Source organism: Diabrotica virgifera, chromosome 4 (genome assembly GCF_917563875.1).
Source record: "Diabrotica virgifera virgifera chromosome 4, PGI_DIABVI_V3a".
NCBI classification, from domain to species: domain Eukaryota; kingdom Metazoa; phylum Arthropoda; class Insecta; order Coleoptera; family Chrysomelidae; genus Diabrotica; species Diabrotica virgifera.
Genome location: NC_065446.1, coordinates 185,807,053 through 185,820,461, shown reverse-complemented (window position 1 = coordinate 185,820,461; position 13,409 = coordinate 185,807,053).

Below are 13,409 nucleotides of genomic sequence, written 5' to 3'. Positions count from 1 at the left end.
GTAGAACCCCGCAAATTCGAAATAATTGGGGGGACAGCCTGTTCGGATTCCGAAAAGTTTGGATTATCCGAAAGTTAGCCTTAACCATGATACTATAAATAAAAGGCCTTAACTAGTAGTTCAAAGCTTTCATTGTGATTTTGAGTAGCCAAACGTTCTCGCAAGAGTGTGGACAATATTTTTGGACTCAAGCTGACTACGAGAGAACCAAAGTAAGTTTTGTGTTTAACCTTTATAAACACTTTATAAACCTATATATTAAAGTATATTATTTATTTTTAAGTTATATATTTTTTAAGTATAATATTTATTTATATCAAAGTCCTAGTAATCCTACATTGTCCAATTTTCTGGCTTTACTCTGTATAATAAACATGTTTTTAAGTTTTTGTCTTGAATTTTTAAATTTTTTTCACTTTCCGTTGGTTCGGATTTGCCGAAAGTTCGGATTCGCGGGGTTCGGATTTACGGGGTTCTACTGTATATAATTTTTCTACAACCGTGTTAAAAGTGCAATTTTTAGCACTCCATACGAGCGTTAAAAATGCTACTTTGGCACTATTGCTTTAAAATTTTTAAGGCACTGCGGTTCGTATTGACCGTATGGGCAATTTTGATGTAATGTCAAAAAAATATAAAAATGGAATGTCAGTCAAGTTCAAGTAAAAGTTTTTGCAGATATTGTCCTGTAATTACGTTTGAAGGAAAAATATTGTATGATATGCGTGTTAAAAAGTACATTTTTAAGGCATTCATGTTAATTGCAGAATTCGCTTCGCTCATTCTGCAAACTTTCACATGCGTGCCTTAAACGTGTAATTTTAACACTTATATCATAAATAATTATTTCAAAACAAAATTATAGTCATGTAAACTACAGTAAAACCTGTCAATAACGGTCACTAACAATGACAGAACTATTGACCGATATGAAAAGTTGGCCGCTAATACCAGGTTTTGTGGTCCACAAATTTTGGTTTGGGGAGCTTTGAAACTGGCTGGCTAGTTCAGGTGACCGGTTTTGACAGGTGGCCGTTAACACAGGTTTTACTGTATTATTATTAGTTATTTATGATATAAGTGTTCAAAGTACACGTTTACGGCACGCATGTGAAAGTTTGCAGAATGAGCGAAGCGAGTTCTGCAATTCACATGAGTGCCCTAAAAATGTACTTTTTAACACGCGTATCGTACAATATTTTTTCTACAAACGTAATTGCAGGACAATATCTACAAAAACTTTTACTTGAACTTGACTGACATTCAATTTTTATATTTTTTTGACATTACATCAAAATTGCCTATACGGTCAATACGAACTGCAGTGCCTTAAAAATTTTAAAGCACTAGTGCCTTATCTTAAAATTATTTTATCAAAAACCGATACACAGGGAGATCAAGGTTTTTTGTGACAGAGTCGGTTATATCTGTTATTATTACTACAGTAACCAAAAGTAGATAATAATATGAGCTAGTACCTCCGATATCAGTGAACCTCCATCGATTTTCATGAACATTGGTGAGTGGTTAAAGGATACCTCAACAAACAAAAGTCATATGGTGATAACTTTTATGTTATTTCTTTTATAACTTAAAAAGTGTTGATTTATTTTAATTACTTAATATGTTAATTTTTAACAAAAAAAAAACATGTTTTGGACTGTTTTTCACAGATAACTCAAAAAGTGAATATTCTAGCACAAAAAATATTTTTAGCAAAGATATAGCTTATAAAAAATTTAAAAAAAAATGGTGTACGCGTGAGGTCTGCAGACCCAGTACAATCAGAGTTGTAGCTAATGAAAAGTAGGTTCTTCTTCGTCAAATTCCAAATCGAATATTTCAATGTGAAATAACCAAAAAACAGATCACTTTTCGAGAAAAACTCATGACAACTTTTAAAGTGTTTAAAAAAAGGTTTATTTTTGTTTTTAAAAAAAAACTTCTGACATTAAAAATAATCGCTAAAATCACCCCCTAATTAGCCTCTCAAATAACATTAATCGTTACCGCTTCACAAGTACTTATGTGTTATTTATATTATCTATAAGTTTAATTGGTTCAAAGTGCTCATTTTTGAAAAAAATAAGATTTAAAATAATATATATTTTCCTAGTTTTGAAAAAAAAAAATGGAATTGTTCCTGGAATTAACTTAACAATTATTATTTTAACTATTTAGAATGGGAAATAAGCCACAATATTATTAAAAAATGATTTTTATTAACGTTTCGTTAAATCATTTTTTAATAATATTGTGGCTTATTTCCCATTCTAAATAGTTAAAATTGTAAAAATGCCACAAGAAAATAGTTTCAGAACAACATTAACAATTATTAGTAATACCAAAAATTTTAAAAAGTAATAAAATGTACGTTTTGCTTTTCTGAATATTTTTGCTGTTTGTTTTCTTGTTATACAAAAATTTGTTATGATATGGCTGTTCAAACTTTGCCTAAACTCGTGATTAGTTACTCGTTCAAGCCATTTTAATTACCGCTTTTTCAAAAATAAGCACTTTCAACCGATGAAACTTACAGATCATATAGATAATACATAAGCAAAGTAACTTGTGAAGTGGTATTGATAAAATTTATTTATGATGCTAAATAGGGGGTGATTTTCCCGATTATTTTTACCAAAAAAAAAAGACCAACAATATTTTGAGCGTAACTCACCTACTTTTAATGTTACAAGTTTTTTTTTAATCAAAATAAACCTTTTTTAAACACTTTAAAAAATTTGAAATAAATTTTCCGCGAAAAGTGTTCATTTTTTGCGTTACTTTACGTTCAAATATTCGATTTGGAATTTGACGAAGAAGAACCTACTTTTCATTAGCTACAACTCTGATTGTACTGGGTCTGCAGACCTCACGCGTACACCATTTTTTTTCAATTTTTTATAAGCTATATTTTGATAAGAATATTTTTTCGCTGAAATACCTACTTTTTGAGTTATCTCCGAAAAACCGTCCAAAAACATGTTTTTTTCCGTTAAAAATCAACTTGCAAATTACTTGCAAATAACTCGAAAAGTATTGACTCAGGAAAACAACTTTATAGAACAAAAGTTGCTTAGAATTAGTCATTTTATCCAATTCCGGACTTATTTTGAATGTATATGTTTCACCTTCGAGAGGGGGGGTGTATATTTAGAATTGTAAACTTTTTCTTATATAATAATAGGCAATTTTAACTAGCTATTCCCAAATTTTCATCCCCCCTTTATTTTTTTTTGGTCAGATTTTTCTTTGATCGACTTGTAGCCCCGGAAAAAGAAGTCGATTTTACTTCATACTAGTGATCTCCATCTTCCAATAACACACATCGAAAATATCTCGTTGTAGCAAGATTTATTTTTGGACCAATTCACAGAATGCTACCATACTTTCAAAAACAGTAAATTTTTGGTGTCGGATATCTACGTATATTTTATAGTATTGTATTGATAAGTCCATATTTTTTACATTTTTCAAAATGTTTTACATGTTTTGTTGATGAAATATACTTTTGTTTTAGGTAAGTACAAGACACTATTTTCTTCAAAAGGTTCACACATCTAAATGGTAAGTATTGCATTTATTATACACACATCAAAATAATCTAGTAGACCGGACAGTATCGCCGCCCCCGCTAGCGCAATTATTCCGATTCGATTTTTTTGCACAAGCTTACTCAAAAAGAGGTCCTTATAACATATCCACAGGGTGCCGGGCGGTGCCGTGGTCGAAAATTTTTTTAAACAATTTTTTTTTAAACAAACCCACAAAAATAATTTTTTTATTTTCAACAATTTTTTTTAGATAATTTGGGTCATTCTGAGCAAAAAAGGTCTCCTGTCATTTTTCTCTAAAATTGACTGTTGTCGAGTTATACGCGATTAAAAATTTGAAAAATGCGAAAATGGCCATTTTCAAGGCCGATTGTCAAGGCCATTAACTCGATTAAAAATGATTACTATGAAATTCAAAAAGTGACAAAATCAAGATTCAAATACCTTCTTCAACGTCCTGAAGATATTTTTGTCACTATTTTATTGCAAAGCTGTTATTTTTAGTTATTAACAATTAGCGGTATAGTCCAACTGTATCGTCGCCCCCGTTAGCGGAAGTATTTCGATTCGATTTTTTTGCACAAACTTACTCAAAAAGAGGTCTTTATAACATCTCCACAGGGTGCCGGGCGGTGCCGCACCGTGGTCGAAAAATTTTTTAAACAATTTTTTTTAAACAAATTCACAAAAATAATTTTTTCATTTCCCACAATTTTTTTTAGATAATTTGGATCATTGTGAGTAAAAAAGGTATTTGGTCATTTTTCTCTAAACTTGACTGTTGTCGAGTTATACGCGATTAAAATTATGAATATTTCATTTGTTAAAAATGTTTCATTTATTTGTTAAAATTATGTTATATTTATTTGTTAATATATTTGTCTATATAATTTTTTGAATTTATTTGAAATATCCTATCTCCTAAATGTGACTATTTTATTTGTTAAAAAATGTTTCATTTACCTATTTGTTATTAAAATTATGTTATGTTTAATTGTTGAAGCGGATGAATTAGAATAATTGCCGTGATTGATTCTATTATAAAATATTATGCATTTAACTTGGCGATAGTTGATGAAAAATTGAATAACATTCGCAAAAAAAATAAATAAACAAAACAAAGTTTTAAACTTTGATGTGGTCACTTTCTGACTTTCTTAATAATAATTTTTAATCGAGTTACTAACCCTTGAAAATGGCCATTTTCGCATTTTTCAAATATTAAATCGCGTATAACTCGACAACAATCAATTTGAGACGGAAACTACAAGAGACCTTTTTTGCTTAGAATGACCCAAATTATCTAAAAAAATTGTTGGAAATGAAAAAATTATTTTTGTGAATTTGTTTAAAAAAGTTGTTTAAACAATTTTTCGACCACCGGCCGGCACTATGTGGATATGTTATAAGGACCTATTTTTGAGTAAGTTTGTGCAAAAAAATCTAATCGAAATAGTTCCGCTAACGGGGGCGACGATACAGTTAGACTATACCGCTAATTGTTAATAACTAAAAATAACAGCTTTGTAATAAAATAATGACAAAAATCTCTTCAGGACGCTGAGGAAGGTATTTCAATCTTAATTTTGTCACTTTTTGAATTTCATAATAATCATTTTTAATCGAGTTATGAAACCTTGAAATGGCCATTTTCGCATTTTTCAAATTTTTAATAACTCGACAACAATCAATTTTAGAGGAAAATTACGAGAGACCTTTTTTGCTCAGAATGACCCAAGTTATCTAAAAAAAATTTGTTGGAAATGAAAAAATTATTTTTGTGAATTTGTTAAAAAAAATTGTTTAAAAAATTTTTCGACCACGGCACCGCAAGGCTCCCTGTGGATATATTATGAGGACTCCTATTTGAGTAAATTTGTGCAAAAAAATCTGATCGAAATTGTTCCGCTAACGGGGGCGACGATACAGTTAGACTATAGCGCTAATTGTTAATAACTAAAAATAACAGCTTTGTAATAAATTAATGACAAAAATCTCTTCAGAACGCTGAAGAAGGTATTTGAATATTGATTTTGTCACATTTTGAATTTTATAATAATCATTTTTTATCGAGTTATGAAGCCTTGAAAATGGCCATTTTCGCATTTTTCAAATTTTTAATCGCGTATAACTCGACAACAGTCAATTTTAGAGAAAAATTACAAGGGACCTTTTTTGCTCAGAATGACCCAAGTTATCTAAAAAAAATTGTTGGAAATGAAAAAATTATTTTTGTGAATTTGTTTAAAAAAATTGTTTAAAAAATTTTTCGACCACGGCACCGCCCGGCACCCTGTGGATATGTTATAAGAACCTCTTGTTGACTAAGTTTGTGCAAAAAAATCGAATCGGAATAATTGCGCTAGCGGGGGCGACGATACAGCCCGGTCTATAGGGGACACCTACATTTACAGCTTTAAATCAATGTTAGCTGCAAATATGTACATTTTTTTTATTAACTCCATTGAGTACAACAATCTGCCCATTCGGCATTAAGCATTTGTTGTGTTAAAAAAATACAGACATGTAGACTTTTACTCCAGTGAGTAACCTCTTTAAAATTCTAAAATTAAAATTTTATTAGTATGAATACACTTGATTATGTTAGTTCGTCAAGACGGACGGCAGTTGCCGTTTTATTTTACGCACTTCAAAGACGTCCTGCATATTTAATTGTCTAACAAACTCATTAGGATATACTAGCACTCGTTCACAGTATTTAACACTAAAAAGTTGTAAGGCTTCTTTCAGGGATTCTAGGGGGATATCGTGTTGAATCACCTGGTTGGATACATACAGCGCCTTATTTTGGAATCTCTGTAAAATGCTAGGAGTGCCCCAGCTGAATCCCATAATTCCATATGGGTTTGAGGATGGACTTGTAGAGTAAAATTTTCTTATCCAAAGATAGTTTTGAATTGCGACCAATGAGCCAATAAATATTTCTCAATTTAAGTTTAAGCTGTTTTCGTTTGTTAAAAATATGTTTTTTCACATTTAGACGGCGGTCCAAGTGCATGCCAAGATATTTGGCGTCCTTGGATTGAGGAATTAGACAATTATCAATATATACAGGGGAGCATGTTCCTCTACGTAGCGTGAATGTTACTTGTAATGATTTAGTTCCATTAGATTTGATGCACCATAATTTCATCGATCATGCGTTTGAGGATTTCCTGATGCTGTTGATGGATCTCTGTGGGAAGCCAGAATAGCAGTGTCATCTGCATACGTTGCAACTGTAGTTGTACTAGATGTTGGAATGTACTTTGTCTATAAAAGATACAGAATTGGACCGAGAACGCTGTCTTGCGGGATGCCTGAGTGAATAGGGTATATATCTTAGTATGCTCGATACCGTGCTTCACAAGGAAGTGTCTATTTTCTATGTAGGATTTTAAGGGCTGGAAGTGAGGAAACAGTAGGAGCTTCATTACTTTTATTTGTAGTTCTATGCGCCATACCTTGTCGAAAGCCAGAGATATGTCAAGGAAAGCAGCAGAACAGTATCTTTTCTACGCTCTAGAACGTTCTACGGTTCCGTGTTTGTCTCGGAAACCCAATTGATATTCTTAAAATATCGTCTTTAACCTTTTTACGTACATCTTTTCAAATACTTTGCTAAACATAGGCAAAAGGCTTATAATAGGCCGGTATGAAGATGCATTTTTCAGTATTTTTCTGGATTTAAGGATCATTAGAATTTGTGCCACCTTCCATGGATTAGAAAAGTAGTTTAGGCGTAGAATTGCATTTAATATAAAGGTTTTTAGTTTTATGCACTTATTCGAGACTTTTTTTAGAATCCTGCCAGAGATTAGGTCAATTCAGGGGCTTTTTTGATGTTGATTTCATTTATTATTGTTTGTTTTACTTGGTTGATTGTACATTTTATGTGGGGCAGATCCATTTGATACGGTGCTGTTAGAAATCTGGTTAGTTCTGTTTCTTCCTCTGTGAATATTGTAGAAGGTGGTTGCAAAAAGATCAGCTTTTTCTTTGTCGTTCCTAGCCCAGGAGTTTGCCTCATCTTTGATTGGTGAATTATGCTGTTGGGGCTGTTTGAGTTTTTCGTGACTTTCCAGAGTGAGTAATCTGTAGTTTCAGTTGGTGTTAAATTTTCTAAATATTCTTGAATTCCATGGTTTTTTCTTCATGGTTTAATTCCTTTATTTCTTTTATTACTTTGTTAAGTTTTTTCTTACTTTCTGCCGTTCTCGACTGTTACCAATTTTTACGTAATTGTTTTTCTGAAATTTTTTGTTTAACCCTCGCAGGAGCAACCTTTTAGTAGACCAAAGAGGGTCAATAAATGTCCACACACAAATTAATCAAAAACGTGCTTCTTTATTTAAACTAATTTAAAAATATCACTTTTATATTATTCTTAGACGTTAATGGAACAGTTAAACTATACGAATTTATAATTTACCCGGATTCTTCGGCTTCAGTAGAATTCGCATCGTCCTAGGATACAGAAACATGTTTGACTTCTTGCTGTGCTAACCGCATACACACTTGTATTTTGAACAAACTGTGGTTGTTTTTGCCCACTTATTGGCCTTTATTCTTTTATATTTTGCTAAATTGACACATTAATCATATCGTCCCTTTCCATTTTGGGATGGTGTTGAAGGTATTCAAATGAATGAAGGTATAAATGAATTAAATTATAGAAATGCTAATTATGCCATCTAATAGGGTAGTAGTACGCCGACAACTGCTAATTATTTAAAATTTTTAGGAACAAAGGTATTTAGAAAATCGGATGTAATACAATGTTGTGGATACTTTTTAACCCTCCTTGGTCCTTCTAGGGTTAATTGTGGGAGACACATTATTTCTGTTTGGGGATGGCTCGTAGCTGGGAGTCGCATACTATGCAGAAATACAAAAATAAATTTATGATTTTAATATTTGTTGTTGTTTTTCGACTATTGTACCAACTTGGACGGTAATGCTGACAAGAATTTCTATAAAAAATTTAACAAGACTTCAATATGCGTTTTTGTCTCTAAGATAACAAGTCACATTTCTATATTGGGACTTGATGTTCGATGTCTATGTAAAGTTTTATTTAGTTTTACAATTGGTAATAAGGGAGAGACATCATCTAAATCGCCAAAAGCAGTGGCATGCTAATAGGGATGCGTAGACCTGGCAGAAATCAAAGAGACGTTGCTGAGGTCCTCCACACGAACATAAATGTAATTAATTGTTTGTGGTTAAGGTTTAATAAAACTAGTGACGTTGTTTATGGTATGGGAGCAAACTTTGCTAAATGTGCAGTCGCTCGAGCGTTATGGGGACCTATTGGGTTGTGAAGAGGAGGTCCTAAAACCAAAATAAGTTAAGTAAAGTTTTCCATTTTGGTGGAGACTTGTCCATTTTAATTGTTTTTCATTTAAAACATTCGTTTTTTAAGATTATAGCGCCATCTATCCATAATTCGAAAAAATGTCTCGAATAAAAATTACTTATTTTTACGTAAGGAATCCAAATTTGCAATGAAAATGGGGGCTCCTATTTAAGATTTTAAAGTAACCACCACATCACCTATATGGGGGGTCGTGTATGGTGCCATTCAATAGATTTCTCAAAAATATTGAATAACTGCATTTTTCAGTTTTTTGATCTAATGTTCATTTCGCGAAATGTCGCGGGATTCGTATTTAAACTATTAAATTTTTCCCCACCCCTCTCCGTGGGAAGTCGTGTTTGGTATCATTCGATAGATTTTTGAAAAATATTGAGAACGCATTTTTAATTTTTCGATCTGTCGTTCATTTAGAGAAATATTCGCTTTTCTCTTGTGAAAGTTTGGGTCTCACCTATTTCCTTACGCCCCGCTCAAATCGTCAGATTTTTGAAATATAGACTGTTTTGCATGTACTTAACTTACCGTATCTTAATCTCACGATTTCGAGTTTTTCTAGGATAGATTTGTTTTTCGGTCCCCCTTAACGAACTCCCTTGCATTAAGAGCCAATATATGGTAGAGGTACATTTTCAGGGTACAAGGTTTCTCCTCATGTAATAATCTGACGGTCCAGGACATTAAGGCGCGGCCACATAGGCGCGGCCGTTTAGGCGCGGCCGTTTAGGCGCAGGGACATTTAGGCGCAGGGACATTTAGGCGCAAGGACATTTAGGCGCAGGGACATTTAGGCGCAGGGACACTTGGGCGCAGATACATTAAGTTAAGAGGGGTATTCAGAAGTGGAACTTGTAGAATGAATATACCTACTTAAAATATAATAATATAAGGTATGCAGGTAAACAAAATTTGTATATAATCCGGCTCTGCCCGAAAAGGTGTAAACTTTTGGGACATTTTATGGCCAGAGGGATTATACAAGTATAATATTTCCCCGAAAAAAAAACCACTTAGTTTCTTTTGTCCTCTAAAAGAAACAATCCCACAATAAACATTGTATATTTTTTTTTCTTAGAAGGCAATATACAGTTTAAATATTTACAACCCCCATCAGTAGATTACAATGGTACTTACAGGTAATTAGCATCGTGATTGGCCGCCGTAGGATTATTACAGGTATATAAATACTATAATAAATACAGGTAAACATGCTCTCATTTAGTTACTAGTGTGCTAGCTTTCTGACAGTATAGCTGTTTGTGATATTTTTTGTGATTATTGTGGTGTTTTGTGAAAAATGGAAGTAGTTTCGCAGAAAGGAAACAAGAAATTTCATAGCAATGGGTATTGTTATATTTTTGATAGACTTAGTGCATGTGAAACAAAACAATTTTGGCGATGTGAGCAAAAAAACAACGGTTGTAAAAAACGTATTCATACATTGGAAAATGTGATTGTGAAGGAAATTCATCAACATTCACATGATAGTAATGCGGCTAAGGTTGAGGCTGATGTTGTGCGTACAAAAATGAGAATACGTGCTGAAGAAACAATGGAACAAACATCTCAAATTATTAATACTTGTCTAAATGAAGTTAACTTGTCGCAAGCCGCCCAAGCAGCTTTACCTAAAAGTACATCGTTGAAGAAAATGATACGAAGAAAGAGGAATCTAATAAATGCCGCACCTCCAGTTCCTCTACGGATAGAAAACTTGATTATTCCCGAAGAATATAGAACCTATTCAACAAATGGAGCGGCAGAAAATTTTTTGCTAGCCGATAGCGGTCCAGACGCAGACAGAATTTTAATATTTGGCCGAGCAAAGAATATCGATGAGGTGAGATATTTTGAAAAACTATTAAGGTTTTGTCTCTTAATGGGACTATCCTTTTGTCTTTTGTCGGGAGGTAAATTAAAAATTAAAAAATTAACTTTATATTTAAAAAAAATGAAAAAATGACAGGAGTAAAGTGTGCTTTGGAATGGTCAAATTTCTACCGTTTTTTTGAAATATCTTGGTAATTATTAAATATTTTTAAAAAACTTTAGTATAAAAAATGTAGGTTATAAAGAGAAGTAACTTTTGTTTGTTTAACATTTTTTACGAGATAGGTACACTTTTGTCCTCTTTTTCAATATGCGTGAGCTCATGTGTTGGACCACATCAGATTTTTTCTACTTAAGTTATTTTAAAATATTTAATAATTAAGAGGATATTTCAAAAAAACTTAAAAATTACACGAGTAAGTGCGCTAAAAATGATAAAAGTGGACTTATCTCGTAAACCTCACTATATATACTTCGTATATGCGTGAGCTAATTATATGGCACGAGTTTGTCAAGTACCACACCAATTAGTGTTTATTTTGTTACAGATATTGGTACCATCGCAGCATTGGTTTGTGGATGGCACATTTTCAACGGCACCGCCTTTTTTTTCACAAATATATGTAATAATGGCCAAAAGATTTGGTGGAGTTCATCCTGTAGCATATGCATTATTGCCAAACAAACAAGGTGTCACTTATAGAAGAATGATAGAGTTGCTCAAAAACATAGGGCCAAATTTAAATCCAAATAAAATTTCTTGCGATTTTGAATTGGCAGCCATAAATGCCTTTCGAGATGCATTTCCAAATGCTCAGATGCTGGGTTGTTTGTTCCACCTTACGAAAAACTTAAGAAAACATTTGGGCGAATGTGGTTTGATGGGTCGTTATAATAATGATGCTGATTTTGCTCTGCACGCGCGTATGATAACGTCGTTAGCGTTTATTCCAGTACATGATTTGGATAACGCCATTGAGGAATTATCCCATTCATTGCCTCCAGAATTAGAACCGTTGCTGCAGTGGTTTGAAGATACCTATGTTGGACGTCCAAATCGCCGCGGGAATGGAAGGCGGCCTGCCATTTTTGGCCCAGAATTATGGTCCGTTCACAATCGTGTTTTGTCTGACACAGACAGAACAAATAATCATGCCGAGGCGGCACATAGGCGACTACAAATAGAATTAAGTATGAATCATCCTAGTATTTGGAAATTGATTGATGGCTTAAAAACAGTACAGCGAGGTAGGGACATGTTTTTTGAGCAACTGGTTGCTGGTAATGAACCTCCAACGAAAAGATCCAAATATACTCTTGCCGACGTAAGAATAAAGAATCTTGTACGAGACTACGAAAATAGAAACATTATTGAATTTCTTAGGGGCATCTCTCATAATTACGAGATGAACGCATAATAGTACTGTTATTATCATTATTTTAAATATTATTATTGCTACAATAGATTGTTATTAATTATTAATTAGGTTTTACTAAGTGCGGATTACTCTTGCTATGTACATACCTATACGAATAGTTTGTGTTGAATATGATTGTGACCTTTATTGTATAGAATAATAATAAACTTGTGCTTGAAATGAACTAATTCTACTTTATTATTCAATAATTTTCCTAATGTATCTGCGCCTAAATATCCTTGCGCCTAAATGTCCTTGCGCCTAAATGTCCCTGCGCATAAATGTCCCTGCGCCTAAATGTCCCTGCGCCTAAACGGCCGCGCCTAAACGGTCGCGCCTATGTGGCCGCGCCCTAATGTCCGGCTCCGTAATCTGACGCGCTCGAGTATCTGTAAAAATCCCCGTTTGGGCTTAGAGCTTCATTCCCGAGAAATTCCCGGGACAAATTTCCCGGGAAATCGGTAAAAAATGAAAATCCCGATTCCCGGTATTTTTTACAGATTTCCCGGGATTTTTTAAATACTTACATTACATATTTTATTTTAAATTATGAGCGGAGATATTATTAACTCAAAAGGAATAAATGATTCTATATGTAATTATCTCTGTCTGCTTATAGACCAGTAAGGATCTGTTTTTAGGTGGATGTGAGAGGTGACATTCAGATTTTTGCGGATAAAGTTAGGTGATAACTTCGTTAATACTAATTGATTTATGCTCCTTCCCAAATATGCCCAGAACATTAATAAAAAAATAAAATATTTAAAATTTCAAAAAATTTCGTTTTGTTTTCTAGTTTTTTTGCTTATAACTTTAAAACTATTCATTTTGGAACAAAGTCGTATAGGAATAAAACAAATATAATTAAATTTTCTATCAGATGCGATTGGTTAAAAATGCTTTAGTTTATCACCCTTGCTGCAAAATAGCAATAAATATAAAATAAGGGGGCAAACAAGCCTGTCTTTATTAAATGATTTTCCATTATTTAGGTTACACTTGGAACCTTTCTAATTCGCTTAGAAAATTTTTGTAATGTGCTAAAACCGTGTACCAAATTTCATTAAAATTGACTTACTAGATTTTGAATAATAATTTTGCAATCTAAACTTTTTTTAAAAAATTAAAATTTTTTAAAATCTTGCACAACAAATACTAGAACATACAAAGATTTGTCAATTTTTTTACATATAAAGAAGCACTCCACCTATCTAATGCACTTTACAGAAT